General features: G+C 38.7%; 1 protein-coding gene across 8 annotated transcripts in view; it reads right to left on the reverse strand.

The window, feature by feature from the left end:
* Positions 1–5,855, reverse strand: part of CTDSPL2 (CTD small phosphatase like 2) — a 104,790-nt gene extending 98,935 nt beyond the window's left edge. For 2 of the 8 annotated variants that reach the window (XR_009453729.1, XM_059702653.1), the window contains exon 1: positions 5,291–5,852. The gene's annotated coding sequence lies outside the window, so the exon portion shown is untranslated. Of the gene's footprint in view, positions 1–5,290 lie in introns of all 8 variants that reach the window. The other 6 variants (XM_059702669.1, XM_059702707.1, XM_059702697.1 and 3 more) reach the window with 4 other exon arrangements.
* Between the last annotated feature and the right edge of the window lie 8,400 nt (positions 5,856–14,255).

The following is a 14,255-nucleotide window of genomic DNA, read 5'->3' on the forward strand; positions in this document are numbered from 1 at the left end:
TGAAAATACTTAAGGCACAGTCATTCAGATATATGTTTTAAAATGCTACTATTAATACCCCAACTTATTAACCTTCTATGTACTCAGCAAAAGTAACATTAGGGCAAAATCATTATTTGTTAGGGACAGAATGAGAATATGTCCTTATGCGGAGGACATACTTACTTGTATTTCTTTAACCTAAGCTTTACAAGAAAGTAATTTGGAGATTAACTGTCTCTAGTAAATATAACTTAAACAACTTGTAAAAAGAGCATTCTATTACATAGTATGAAACTCATACCAATAAAACTTTATAACATGCTGTGTTATTTTAGAAAAAATATAGTTATGATTTTATAAGGACTGAGTACCAAAATACTCATGAGAAACTTTTTTCCTCTCAATATGCGCCTAAGAAACTTGTCACTCTGCCGTTTTTCATCTTGTTACCATCCTTTTTTATGTATATAAAATATATATATTCCAACATATATACTTTAACTTACTGGGGTTAACTGTATACATACAAGTTACAATGTACTTATTGGATACATTAACAAAGACAAGTTGAAGATCAAAAAAAGTGAACTTAATTTCAGCAGTTTTCCTAAGAGTGCTTGTTATTTAAGTAGTTCTCACCAGAATAGCACAAGAAAGAAATAACTACTTATTTATACTCTTTGACAAAAACTTCTATTTAAAGAAAATTAATTTTATATTAAACTTACTCTCTTAGGCCAGTAAAAATCTGAAACTCTCAGAACACATTAATATGTCAGTAAGAAAAGAACCAATAAAATGTTGACAAAAATAGAAAAGTTATTAACTTAAAAAAATCTTAAAATTATGAAAAAAGAAATCAAGGCCTTTGCCCAAAATAAATTTGCACTGAGTATCTGAAATAATTTCCCACTATCCTTACCACTACCTACACCAAGGAAAAAACTAATTATAATTGAGATAAAGTGAAGATAAGGTCTATGAAGAGAGAATTTTTAAATTACTAGTCAAAAATGAGGTATAATCATAATTCTCTAATAGAAGTGCCCTTTTAGTTTGCTACTACTAAATAAAAATATATAAAGGGATACTCTCGATGAGGAAAAAATGCATGATTGTTTGAAATGGGATTGTAAATATTTTTCAAATAATTTTTATTAGTTATATCAGAAAATTAAAGGACCATATAATTATCTTATTTAACAAAATACACTAAAGCAGGTACTTGTAAAGTCAGTGAGAGGTTACTCATTTTCAATTCAACAGGATAATCATATATATTTGGGAAATAGCAGGAAGAAAGCAATTATCACTAAAACAATCAGTTTTATTCTCAACTAAAAAGGTATTTATGTGTTCTGGATATTTTTCTTTAACAAGTAACATACTTTTAAAAATAAAACATACTTTTAAATTCCTACTTAAAATTACTTTAACTGGTCAACATGAGAAACTTAAATATCGGGTTATGCTGCTAATAAGGTTTTAATCTTCTCCTTCTGATTTTTGCAATGTCTCTGCTTTTTTAGTTCCCATACAATTTCTCAATATAGAAGTATTTAGACCAAAGAAAGAAAACATCCTTCCTAACCTATATAAACCACTATTACTAAATATTAATCCCAATTATTTATAAAGTATTTAAGCATCTTTCAACAGTACAGTTTTGTGCTTCTTTAATCAAAGTAGTAAACACATTTCCTTCTCATAGAAGTATTATAGCTTATGAAAACCTGATTGCTAGAACCTCAACTCAAATGACTGCTGATGATTGATGTTTAATGTAGACATAGTTCCTTTCCTAGAATCTCTGGAAGAGATTAATACAAGAAAGCCTATGAATACCATAAAACATGGGACCAGTAAGATAGTCAATTGGCCTGTGACCTTATATTACCATACTAACTGGGGAAACTACAGATGAACAAACTGTAGAATTAATTGCAGATTGAATAAAATGGTATAAATTATCTCAGTCATAGGCAAGGCTGACTATGGTTGTTTAAGGTAAACAAACAAAAGGGCTGGCCAAACCTATAAGCCATATTTGTCCTTAAGGTCCCACGATTCTTCTTGGGACCACACTTAGTCTCACCCATCATTACTGTCCGATTTACAAGATTCCCAAAGGACCTCAAGAGGCTGAAGCTTCAAACTATCATTCTACCCCCACCATGCCTTTATCTCCTAGACAATCTTCCTATATGCTACACCTCTCCTAATCACAGACATTGCATAAAAGTTTACTTCAAGGCCTGGCCAGTGTTGTTCAGTTGGTTGGAGCATTGTCCAGTACACCAAAAGGTGGCGGGTTCAATTCCTGGTCAGAACACATACCCAGGTTTCGGGTTTAATGCCCACTTGAGGAGCATGCAGGAGGCAACCAATTGATATTTTTCTCTCTCCATTCTTCTCTCTCTAAACACACACACACACACACACACACACAAACATACAACAAATAAAATAATTTAAGTTTTACTTTTCTATATTCCACTGACTCTGAAACCTCACTGGTTTGTAAACTACAGCAAGTTTGCTTGATAAACTAATCTGTGCCAATATTGTTGATAAAAGACAGTATTTTAAAGTTTCTTTTTCCAGAAATTTGTGATTTTTAAACAATTATTTTAGAAAAAAGTTTGTAACACACAGGAGAGACACAAATAAAGTTTGCTATTGCAATTCTCAAATTACACTTCACAGTCAACCACCTACTCTACTTATTAATATACATCCAATTACAACATAATCTAGTTTAAATTAAAAACTAATGTACTCATATAATTAGTAATGAACATATGCCTGGCTAGATATATGTCTCATGCAAATGTCAAGTAAGTGGAGACTAAAACTACAATTGCATGGTTTTATAATAAATTCCCTATATGTTGAATCTTCTCATCCTCAAAGTAGAGCAAATGATCCCTTCTAGCCAATCCAGTGAAAATGGCCAGGTAACCTTTTAACCTACTCTAAATTACTTAGAGCACACCATATATGAGATCCTCTCTGCACATTTGCTATTTAGTTTTTAAAGTGTCTTTTCTACTTTGTGCTTTCATAAGAATTTGGTAAATTACAAATATAATTAGATAGCAGTATTTATTTTGAATTCTGACAGACCACTTTATTCTTTATCACATTAATCCAAAGCACTACCTATAACTGAGATAATTTATATTATTTTATTCAATCTGCAATTAATTCTACAGTTACAAGTCTAGAATCTTTCTTAACAACAGGTCCAAGTTTTTTAAAACTACAATTGAAAGGATTCTGCTATATAATAATCTTGTGAAGAAACCTATTGACCAGAAATTTTAAATATGGCATACAATTTCCCCAATTCTTAATTTCTGGACAGTGGAAAAAGAATAACGTTACTAGCTCTATGTAGACTGAAATATTGTAAAGCCATACCAATCCCATTTGTTTTTTTCCTGCAATCCTATTTAGAACTTTTAAATAGCTACAAGTCCACAAAGTTAAGGACTATACAATTTAGAGCTTTTACATCCTTTCGGAGTTATTAGAAGAGTGCATGTACTAAATGAATGTAGAATTAAAACAATTTTGGAGAATTCCTGAAGACAAAATCTACATACAATGTTCACTCAGCTAGCTGTAAACCAAATCTTATTAAAAACATTAGTGCTTTATAAACTACCCAAAAAAAGTCATTAAAGTACAGGTAAAGCCTACACTAGACCAATAATTTATTTTACATACACATTTGGCCCTATTTTTTTTTTTAAACAATTGGCTCAGCAAGTAAGTATCCAACATGCCTTCACCTCCACTTCCCACTTCCCATTCTTTTGGTCCTAGAAGGTAAGTATGAAGTGCAACTCAATCCTAAAAGGATGCTTCAAGTAAGAGCTACATTTTGCCTTGACTTTCTTTATGACCTTGGATGAGGAATCTACCAAATGAGGAATTTAATGATGTTTGTGCGTTCCCGTTTATTATTGAAATTTAGTTCTAATATATTAACAATAGTGAAATCTAAACTGGACCTAGGGAGCTGAAAGCCTCTGAGTTATAAACATCAAATGATAAGAACCACATTTTAAAACTTAATTTGACTAGTTCAAAAAAAAATTAACTAGAAAGGTCCCAAATTTAACAAGACAGAAAAACAAATTCTAAAAAATACCAACAGCCTCTTTATGAAGAACTAGCCTTCAATGTGAAAAATAAAGGAGGAATAAAACGTGCTTGAACTAGCCATTTCCTTGCTTTAATAGCTGGACAACAAACGAACATTTGCGTTGCAAAAGAATGGAAAGACAGTAAGTATAGAAAGATTATCTACGATCTGAAAATTACGAAGATACATCTATCATTTAAGTCATTAATCTGCATACCCATATTGGGCAGTCATCTTGGTACCTTTTATGAGCATTAGGAAGATAAATCCCTGCCTTGGAGGAACATCTACTCTCAGTACATTTCCTTTCGGGATCTTGGAGCAATCTGCAAGCGGGATCTCTTTAGATTTCCCTAAGGTATTCTAATTCCAAGTGTTTAACCTCATCCACACATCCAGCCGCCACCAGGGTAAGAAGTACGTGTGACCGACTCGCACGATGATTTACACACGGAACTCCAGTCGTGAATGCAGAAGTAAACATCCATAGTGGCATTTAACGCCCAAAGAAACGCGCAGATACTACGGACGCGAGGATTCACCCCTCGCTGACCACTGAGGACGCCAGGGGCCTTCCACACGGGCTGCTCTTCACCAGCACTCTTGATGTGGAAAAAGTAACCGTGTCAACTCAACATTTTAGCAGCACAGAGGATAAACAGAACTTAGCGAGCGCTCTTCTTCCAGATCCTCCCAAGGTGTTGATAAAAACCGAGCTAGAGCAACGCCCCCCTAAAAGCACCCTCCTAGAAAGAATGAAATCTCGAAAACATCAGGCGGGCCGAAGCTGAGAAAAGCCGATGGAGCCCAATTATCCGGAGGGGCCACAGGACTGGGAACCAGGAACGTGAGGTCGGGGTGGGGGTGGGGGTAGCCAAGTGAAATCTAACCCCAGAAATCACAACACAGGCCGCGCAGCCCGGGAGCCGCAGCTGGCGGGAAGCGAGCTCCCTCTCGGTTCCCAGGGCAAAGTCCAGAGGAGAGCGGCTCCGCACGGCGGCCGCGAGAGGCGCCCCGAGTGCGTGCCTACCGAGGCGCGGGAGCCGCGGGAGAAGCCGCTGGAGAAGGAAGGGGAGGAGATCCCGGCAGACGGCCCTGGAAGAGGAGGGGGACTCAGGTTGGAAGCGGCGGCACTGTCTGAACGAGGGGGATTACCTAACTGTGACGACAGAGAAGTGTCTTCAGGCTCCAGCGATGGTCCCGACTGCGCAACGTGTGGTGTCTTCCCCGCTTAGCCCGCAGCAGCAACAGAACCAGCTCCTTCAGCCAGTCGCCATTTCCCGCCTACCGACCTGCTGCACCGCACGGACAGGGACCCGGATGGAAAGCGGCCTCTCCGCGCAGGCGCTCTGACTTCCTCCTCCCCCTCCCGCCACAATTCCGCGAGGTGGGAGGGCAGGAATGCGGGCGGCCACAGCGGCAAAAAAAAAAAAAAAAAAAAGAGAGAGAGAAAAAAACAACTTTTATTTCCGTGAAGAGCGCCGGAGTTCCTGCCGCCGGGAGAAACTCGCGGGCTCGAATTCCTGACAAAAATTGAACGCAGGGCCTTAGGACCGGATAAAATAAGAAGACCAAAGCCTATCAGGATACGCCGAGGGCCTGCGGGATATTTGTACTTCAGGGGCCGCCGTAGCTGGCTGTGTAGTGGTCGCAGGGGTAGTCGAGAGTAAAGCGTTGGGAGTGGAGAGGCGGGGAGCGAAGGACGGTTTTTCCTCCCGCTACTAACGGAACTGCTGGGGCAGAGCTGGGAGGGGGAGCGCGCCCTCGCCCGGGGGCGGGGCTTAGGGCGCGGCGCGCGCTCCGGCGGCTCGGACTGGGGAAGCCGGCGCGCCAGGTGGGTGGAGCCAAGGGGCTGGCGGGACTAACGGCTTGGCGCGCTGGCGGAGGCAGTGCGTGGAGAGCGCTGCACGAGGTCGGGAGGAGAGGACTCTTCTTTTCTGGAGTCCCGGTGGCCCCGAAAGGTCTTCTGTAAGCAGTTGCTCATAGATCTGTAATTACAAACCCACGCTCTTCGACAGCACGCGATGCCGGCGGTGGTTCTGCGATTATTCAGACCAACGGGTTTCTACCTGCCGGCCTGGGTCAAGGGACCGTCAGCGTCACAGGTCAAAACATGCATCCCCAGTGTCTAGTCCAAGTGGAAGATTATATATATATATATATATATATATATATATATATATATATATATATATATATATATATATATATATATATATATATGAAGTGTACTGTTTACTAAAACTCCAGCCACTCATAATTCAACCAGGAAATATTTATTGAGAAAGTGCAATGCTAGGACCATACTAGGTGCGGGGATGTAACAGTGAATGGGCATTGCCTTCCCAGAATTCAGACTATCGAAGAAGACAATCTAAATACAGTGTGATAGAATGACAGGCGTTGTAGAACACACGAGGGGTGCTGGTGAGGGGGTTGGGAAGGCTTTCTTGAGATGACATCTAAGTGTGACATGAAGAATTGATGCTACAGGGGAAGTGTGTCTAGGACCTAGACTCTAGGGTAAAGCAAACAGATGGGATGGGCCACATACGAGATTGCTTTGAGCAGGTGGGGAAGCAGTTCGGTGCACCGGGAATAGATGAGGCTGAGAGGTAAACAGAGCACCCTCGTGAATCTGGTTGTTTCTCAGAGTGTGAGGAAGGTGGGCTGTCTTCTGAAAGCCTTCCACAGTACAGATCCTGTCAGAGCTCTGAGTTATTTGCACCCTAAATCTTTCTAGCACAAGAATGCTCTGAATGCACATTTATTGAGAGCCTGTGGTATACAGCGTGCAGAACTGGTGGTAGTCCACAAAATAATAAGATTTCTGAAAAACTAATTGGAAAGCAACAATTACTAATTACTGTCTAGGCAGTGTGTATCATCAAAAGGAATATAATATAAACTAAACAACTGCCCTAATTGATGACTAAAATAAGTTTTAAATCGGGTAAAAATATATTTCTAAAAATACATTCCAAGTAGTAGTTATTTCAAGCTTTCAATCTCTTAAGACTTAAATTAAAATATGCCACTTACAAAGCACTTTTGTATGCATTTATATGCACTTTGATTCTCCCAACAAGCCTGTATTAGGTATGATTGGTCTCCCACTCTTGAGTTAGACACTGACGGGTGTTTTTTGTTTGTTTGTTTTAAGGAGAGGGGAGACCATGGCTGGGTAGCTCAGGTTAGCGCATCCTCCTGATACACCAAAGTTGGGAGTTGAGTCCTGGTCAGGCACATACAAGAATCAACCAATGAATGCATAAGTAAGGGGAACAATAAAAATTGGTGTTTCTCTCTCTTTAAAATAAAATAAAAAAAAATTGCAAGGAGGGCAGAGAAAAAAGATGCTTACCCAAAGATGATTTGTGGAAAATACTTAGCAAGGTGGTTTTTTTTGGTGCCTTAAATGGTAGTTCATGTCATTAAGCTTCAGTAACAACTCTGTCCAAGATTTTAGAATAAGGTAAAGTTTCAAAAATATGAACTTAAAAATGAAGTCTTAAGTATATTTAGATGCAAAGCAGTAGCCACAAGGGAGAAAAACATAAAGCAGAACAGTGGCATGCATGCTTTTTAAGCTATTCAACATTATTGTTATATGAAAATAATAATGAAATAGATAGTTCACTAAGTAAGTCATAGAAGTATCTTGTATCTGCAAGTGTCTTTCAGATGGCCCCACATTTCAGAGTATATAAAATATACATTTTTTCACCAACATATAGGGCATTCCTATATTCTATCTCTGAGCTATATTTTTATCGCTGTCTTATTTACTAAGGATGTAATATAACTATTGAAATATCAGCTGTCACTTTGCTCCAATATTGTGACCACTTGATGTCAATGACCATCTAAAATTTAACATGGTCAAAACTAAATCATTTTTTTTTTCTCAAACCTGCTACTCTGTGTGTTCTCCACCTTACAGAATACAGTTTTTCTAAAACGTAGTGTCAAATTCATGATACGTATAATAAACGAAACCTTCAAAATATATCCTGAATCCAAACACTTTTCATCACTCTAGCTATCTTCCTAGTTCATTCTTGAACCTCCTTTAATCTTTCCAACACAGAAGCTAGAGTAATTATTTTAAACCCTTTTAAAATCTTATTTATTATATATAGACAGAGATATAAACGTTGATTTGTTGTTCCACTTATTTGTGCATTCATAGGTTGTTTCTTGTATGTGCCCTTACAAGAGATAGAACCTGCAACCTTGGCCTATGAGGACGACACTCTAACCAACTGAGCTACCTAACCAGGGACTATTTTAAACCTCTTTGTAAATTTGACATCACCCTTAAAATCTAGTCTTTTACTATGCAAGGCCCTTTATTAGCCTACTTTTGGCTACAGCACAGACTACATTTCCTACGTCTTGCTCCTTGTACTCCAGCCATACTGACCAATAAATTGCTCTTTGAAAAAAATGTATTCCTGCTTCAAGAGCTTTGTATTTGGCCTTGCTGCGGTGGCTCAGTGGTTGAGCATCCACTTACGAACCAGGAGGTCACAGCTCGATTCCCCGGCATGTGCTTGGGTTGCTGGCTTGATCCCCAGTAGGGGGCATGCAGGAGGCAACAGATCATCATGGATGTTTCTATCTCTCTCTCCCTCTCCCTTCCTCTCTGAAGTCAATAAAATATATTATTTCTTAAAAAAAGAGCTTTGTATTTGTTGTTTCCTCTGCCTCTAATGCTCTTTCTCTAGACCTGTACTATTCGATAGCCACTAGCCACGTATGGGTACTCAGCACCTGAAATGTGGCTAATGTGACTGAGAAACAATTTAAGCCTAGTTTTAATTAAATTTTAAAATTAATACATGAGTGACTAGGAAGGTTCCCATTTGGAGCGATGAAAACATTCTGGAACTAGATAGTGGTGATCGTTTGCACAACATTGTGGATGTACATAATGCCACTGAATTGTACACTTTAAATGTAAATGTACAATGTTAAATTTTATGTTTAGGTATACTTGACTACAATTAAAAAATTGCTCCTTGGTGTTTACCCAAAGGAGTTGAAAATACATGAATGTTGATAGCAGCTTTATTTATAATTGTCAAAACTTGGGGCAACCAAGGTATCCTTAAGTAGGTGAATAGATAAATTATGGTATATTCATACAATGGAATATTCAGCTAAAAAAATGAGATTAAACCATGAAGAGACATGGGGAATCTTAAATGCATGTTACTAAATGAAAGAAGCCAACTTAAAAAGGCTGCATGAAGTATGATTCCAATTATCTGACATTTGGTAAAGATAAAACTGTGGAGACAATGAAAAGATCAATGGTTATTAGGGTTTTAGGCTAAGGAAGGAGGAATAAGTGAAAGAGGAAATTTAGGGAAATGAAACTTCTGCCTACTACAATGGTGGTATATGTCAATATATATATTCTGTGTACTATAATGGTGGGTATATGTCTGTACATTTGTTCAAACCCATAGAATGCACAATACAAAGTCTGAGTTCTAATGTAAACTAAAAAATTTGGTTGATAATTACGTATCAATGTTGGCTTATTAATTACAACAAATAATTCTACACTGGTACAGGATGTTGATGGTGGGGAAAGCCAGGGGTGAGGAGGAGACTCTCTGTACTTTGTACCCAATTTTGCTGTAAACTGCCCTAAAAAGTAAAGTCTATTGAAAAAAAGCTAATACTTGATTGAGTTATTGGAAACCTTAAGTGTGCTTGAAACATGAGTATGTGAATATTCTTACTCAACTATAAATTGAATGAATTCTAAATACTAATAAAATGTTTCCAATGACAATTTAGTGTCCAAATTGAGATGTGCTATAAATGAAATATATACACTAGATTTCAGACTTAGTACAAAAGAATATAAAATATTGAGTATTCCATATTGATTACATGTTAAAATGGTAATAGTTTAGATATGGGTTAAACATCAAAATTACGTATTTTCAAAATGTGGCTACTAGAAAATTTAAAATTACATAGATGGCCCTCGCTGATCATCCTATCTAAATACTAGTAGCACTCTTCCATCACTATTCTTTTATTGTGATTTATTTTTCTCATATCATTTATCACTGATTATAGAAAATATCTCTCTCTCCATGTGGCATATAAGTTCCATGAAGGCAGGGACTTTTTCATTATTATATCCCCAGTACTCAGAACAGTTCTCTACCCATATTAGGCACTCAATAAGTAATTGAAAAGATGATCATTGTTCTTTCATGTGGAATCTTTATTTTTTTTTTTTGAAGGGAATCAGGTTTATTGAGATAAGAAGCACATCCAACAAAACGAATGCTTTTTAGGTAGACAGTTGTAAGAAGTTTAACAAGCACACAGTAGTGTCACTTTCACTACAATTATGATATGGAACAACCCATCACCTCTGAAAAGTTCCTTCTGTCCCCTTTGTAGCCCGCTCCTCCCTCAGCCTCACCGGTAAGCAATGATGATTACAGTGACTTCATGTTTGTCTTTTCTAGATGTCATATAAGCAAAGTTATTCAGTATCTAGCTTTTTTTTTTATTGCTTAAAGTATTACAAAGGGTATTACATATGTGTCCTTTTTCCCCCCCCGCCCTTGACAATCCCCTGGCCTCCCCTACCCCCCAGTGTCTTATGTCCATTGGTTATGCTTATATGCATGCATACAAGTCCTTTGGTTGATCTCTTACCCCTCTCCCTCCTGCCCGCCAACCCTCCCCGGCCTTCCCGCTGCAGTTTGACAATTTGTTTGAGGCAGCTCTGCCTCTGTATCTATTATTGTTCATAAGTTTATAATGGTCTTTATTATCCAGAAATGAGTGAGATCATGTGGTATTTTTCCTTCATTGACTGGCGTATTTCACTTAGCATAATGCTCTCCAGTCATGATGGAATCTTTAGGTTTATGTGTCAGAGTTGGGGTGTGAAGGTGGACAGCATCTTGAGGTTTCAAACATTTAAAGAATGAATCCCAAATCCACAATTCTAGGTCTCTCAACATTTCAACCCTCTATTTCCAAATACTTTATTCAACTACATTTGTAAGTCTTCAAGTTGTCTACTGCCATCTCTAATCTGCTATTAAGCCCACCCAAATAATTTTTTTTAAAGATTTTTAATTGATTTTTAGAGAGAGAGGAAAGGAGAGAGAAACATCAAAGTGAAACCGAAACATTGATTGGCTGCCATGATCCATGTAACCCGGGCATGCATCATGACCAGGAATCAAACTAGCAACCTTTTTGGTACATGGAACAATGCCCAACCAACTAAAGCCACACCAGCCAGGGCTTCCAATGAGTTTTTTATTTCAGTTATTGTATTTTGCAGTTCTAGGTTTTTTATAATTGTCATTTCTGTGCTGAGATTCTGTTCATTATTAAAATATTTTGTTTAATCTTTGAACATATTTTTATACCTGCATTAACAAATAACAAACAATATAAAAAGTAATAACAAAGGCCATGCCAGTATTTTAAAACTATGGATCACATATTTTTGTGCCTTTGTATGTCTTAATAATTTTTATTGAATACTGGACATTGTGCATATGTTGTAGAGATTCTGAACTCCGTTATCATCTTTAAAGTGATAATTCTTGTTTTAGCAGGTACTTCAGTTACAGATTGTTTACTTTAAATTAGTATAGGCTTGGTTTTATGTTTTGTTATTCATGTCTGCGGGAAGCCTAAGTAGTTTCATAAGGTCCAACTTGGCAGGACAACACTTCCATACGCTGTCTTCTCTGACAATGTTGTCAGAGCATGTTAGGGAAGGTCTAGAGTAGGTCTTACTAAGGCATGGTTTTTACTATTAAGGTACTTTTCTAGTATTTCAACTGCATGTCACAGTTGTTAAGGAGATCTCCGCCTTGGCAGGCCCAGAAACTCAATGTCCCTTAGTACTGCTTTTATGTCAACACACTTGACCTTTGGTACCTCTATTCCATTTTCAACTGTGTAGCAACTATCTGGTAAACGTCAGGTGGTCTTGCTCTTATTATATACAGCTCTGACTTGTGACCCCATATGGATTTCTGAGGCCACCTCTCTGAATAGCTCTCTTCTCTGATGCCAACCCCATAGATTCCAACTGCTTCAGCTGCTCCCCACTATGATCTCTGCCTTCTCAGATCAGCACTCCAACCCATTTACACCATAGGAAGCTGTGGAGCTCAGCTGCTTAAGTTTCCCTTCTCTTGGAAATTTCAGTTTTGTGCTGCCCAAAAACAGTTGCTCAATATATCTTATCCAGTTTTTATAGCTGTTACTAATCTGGAAGGGCTAATCAAGTTATTCAACCACAGACAGAAGCAGAAATACCCCTTGTCTCAGATTTTCTGAAATGGAACTAAGCAAAGAGGAGCAGCCCCTCTCATATTTTCTTTGCTGGAAGTCTTGGTTAGAGCTTTGAATGAGGGAGCTGGTGTGAGAAAAGAAAGTCGAGAGAAACAGAAATGGAGTTGATGAAACAAAGTTGGTAGCATTCAAGTCCTAGTTTCAATTGTTCTCAACTCCAGGAGACTTCTGCTCTTTATGCAGTTTGCTTATATGAACCATTAAACTTCCCTCTTTTTCTTGTATAGTTGATTGAATTTTCATCTGGAACTTATTGAGAAGAGTCTTTTAAAAGGAACTGCACAATTAGAACTGAATATTGATGAACCACATGTGATGTTAAGACTTTGGAAATGTAATGATGTTTACAGTGTTTGATTGTCTTATTGGAGCCATTGAGTCAAACATGTGAGGGAAGAGAAGTTTCCAAGGTCAGCCATTATAGCAAGTGACGATCTCCCTCATTAGTTTTGTGTGTGTGTATGTTAACAGATTCTCTGCCTTTATATTTTAGCAATTTTTGGTGTTACAGCATTATACAAATGAGAAGTCAAAAAGGCAAACAATCTTCAGATTTTTTTTAAATAAAGGAACTTTATTTTTTAAAATGGTTTATCTTCTTTTTTAAAATCTTATATAATAAAAGGGTAATATGCAAATAGATCAAATGGCAAAACAACCAAACAACCGATCAAAGCGTAATACACTAATGCTATGCTATGGATGCTCAACAGCTTGCTATGATGTGCACTGACCACCAGGGGCAGACAGTCAACTGGTCGACCAGTCACTATGACGTGCAACACTGACCACCAGGGATCGATGCTCTGACGGGTAGGTTAACTTACTGCTGGGGTTTGCCTGATCAGGACTGAGCAAGATGGGCCGGACATGCCCTGGAGCCCTTCCGTGGTGCCTCCCCAGCCGATTTGTGCACCAGTGGGGGCCCTCAGCCGGGCCTGTGCCCTCTCGCAATCTGGGACCCCATGGGGGATGTTGGAGAGCTGGTTTCAGCCTGATCATGGCCACTCCCCTTGGGAGGACGCCAGATGCAGGGCTCATGGTTGGCGAGCACTGCTGTGGCAGCGAGAGCCTTTCCTGATCAGGACTGATTGGGCGTGAGCTTGCGGCAGGCACAGTGGGGCTGGGATGAGCGGGAACGGCAGGTAGGAGCTGCAGGCAGGGTTGGACTGCGGGTTTCGGCTTGATCCCTGCAGGCCACCCAGCGGGCCCCCACCCGTGCACGAATTTGTGCACTGGGCCTCTAGTATTTATATATTTTTAAATTTTATTTCGGAGAGGAAGGGAGAGGGAGAAAGAGATAGAAACATCAATGATGGGGATCATTGATTGGCTGCCTCCTGCACACCTCCTACTGGGGATTTAGCCTGCAGCCCGGGCATGTGCCCTTAAGTGGAATCGAACCAAGGACCCTTCAGACTGTAGGCCATTGCTCTATCTGCTGAGCCAAACCAGCTGGAGCAAAGGACATATTTTAGAAATCACTTTGAAGTCTGAATATGTATTTTCCCTAGAATCAACCTTTCATGTATATTTTATATTCTGCATTTTCTCTTTGTGGGTCAGTAGCAAGTGACCTGAATTGACAAGATTCTCCCCATATTACCCCTTCCATAATGCTTCAGCCTCATTTTTCTCCTCCTTGCTCATGATTTTCTAGATTCACAACTGTAATGTTTCAGTTAAGTAAAAACCTGAAAATTTGGAACCTTATAGACCTTGGAACCTTGTTTTATTTTTAATAGCTCTTATCACT

The sequence above is a fragment of the Myotis daubentonii genome, chromosome 1, assembly GCF_963259705.1.
Source record: "Myotis daubentonii chromosome 1, mMyoDau2.1, whole genome shotgun sequence".
Taxonomy (NCBI): Eukaryota; Metazoa; Chordata; class Mammalia; order Chiroptera; family Vespertilionidae; genus Myotis; species Myotis daubentonii.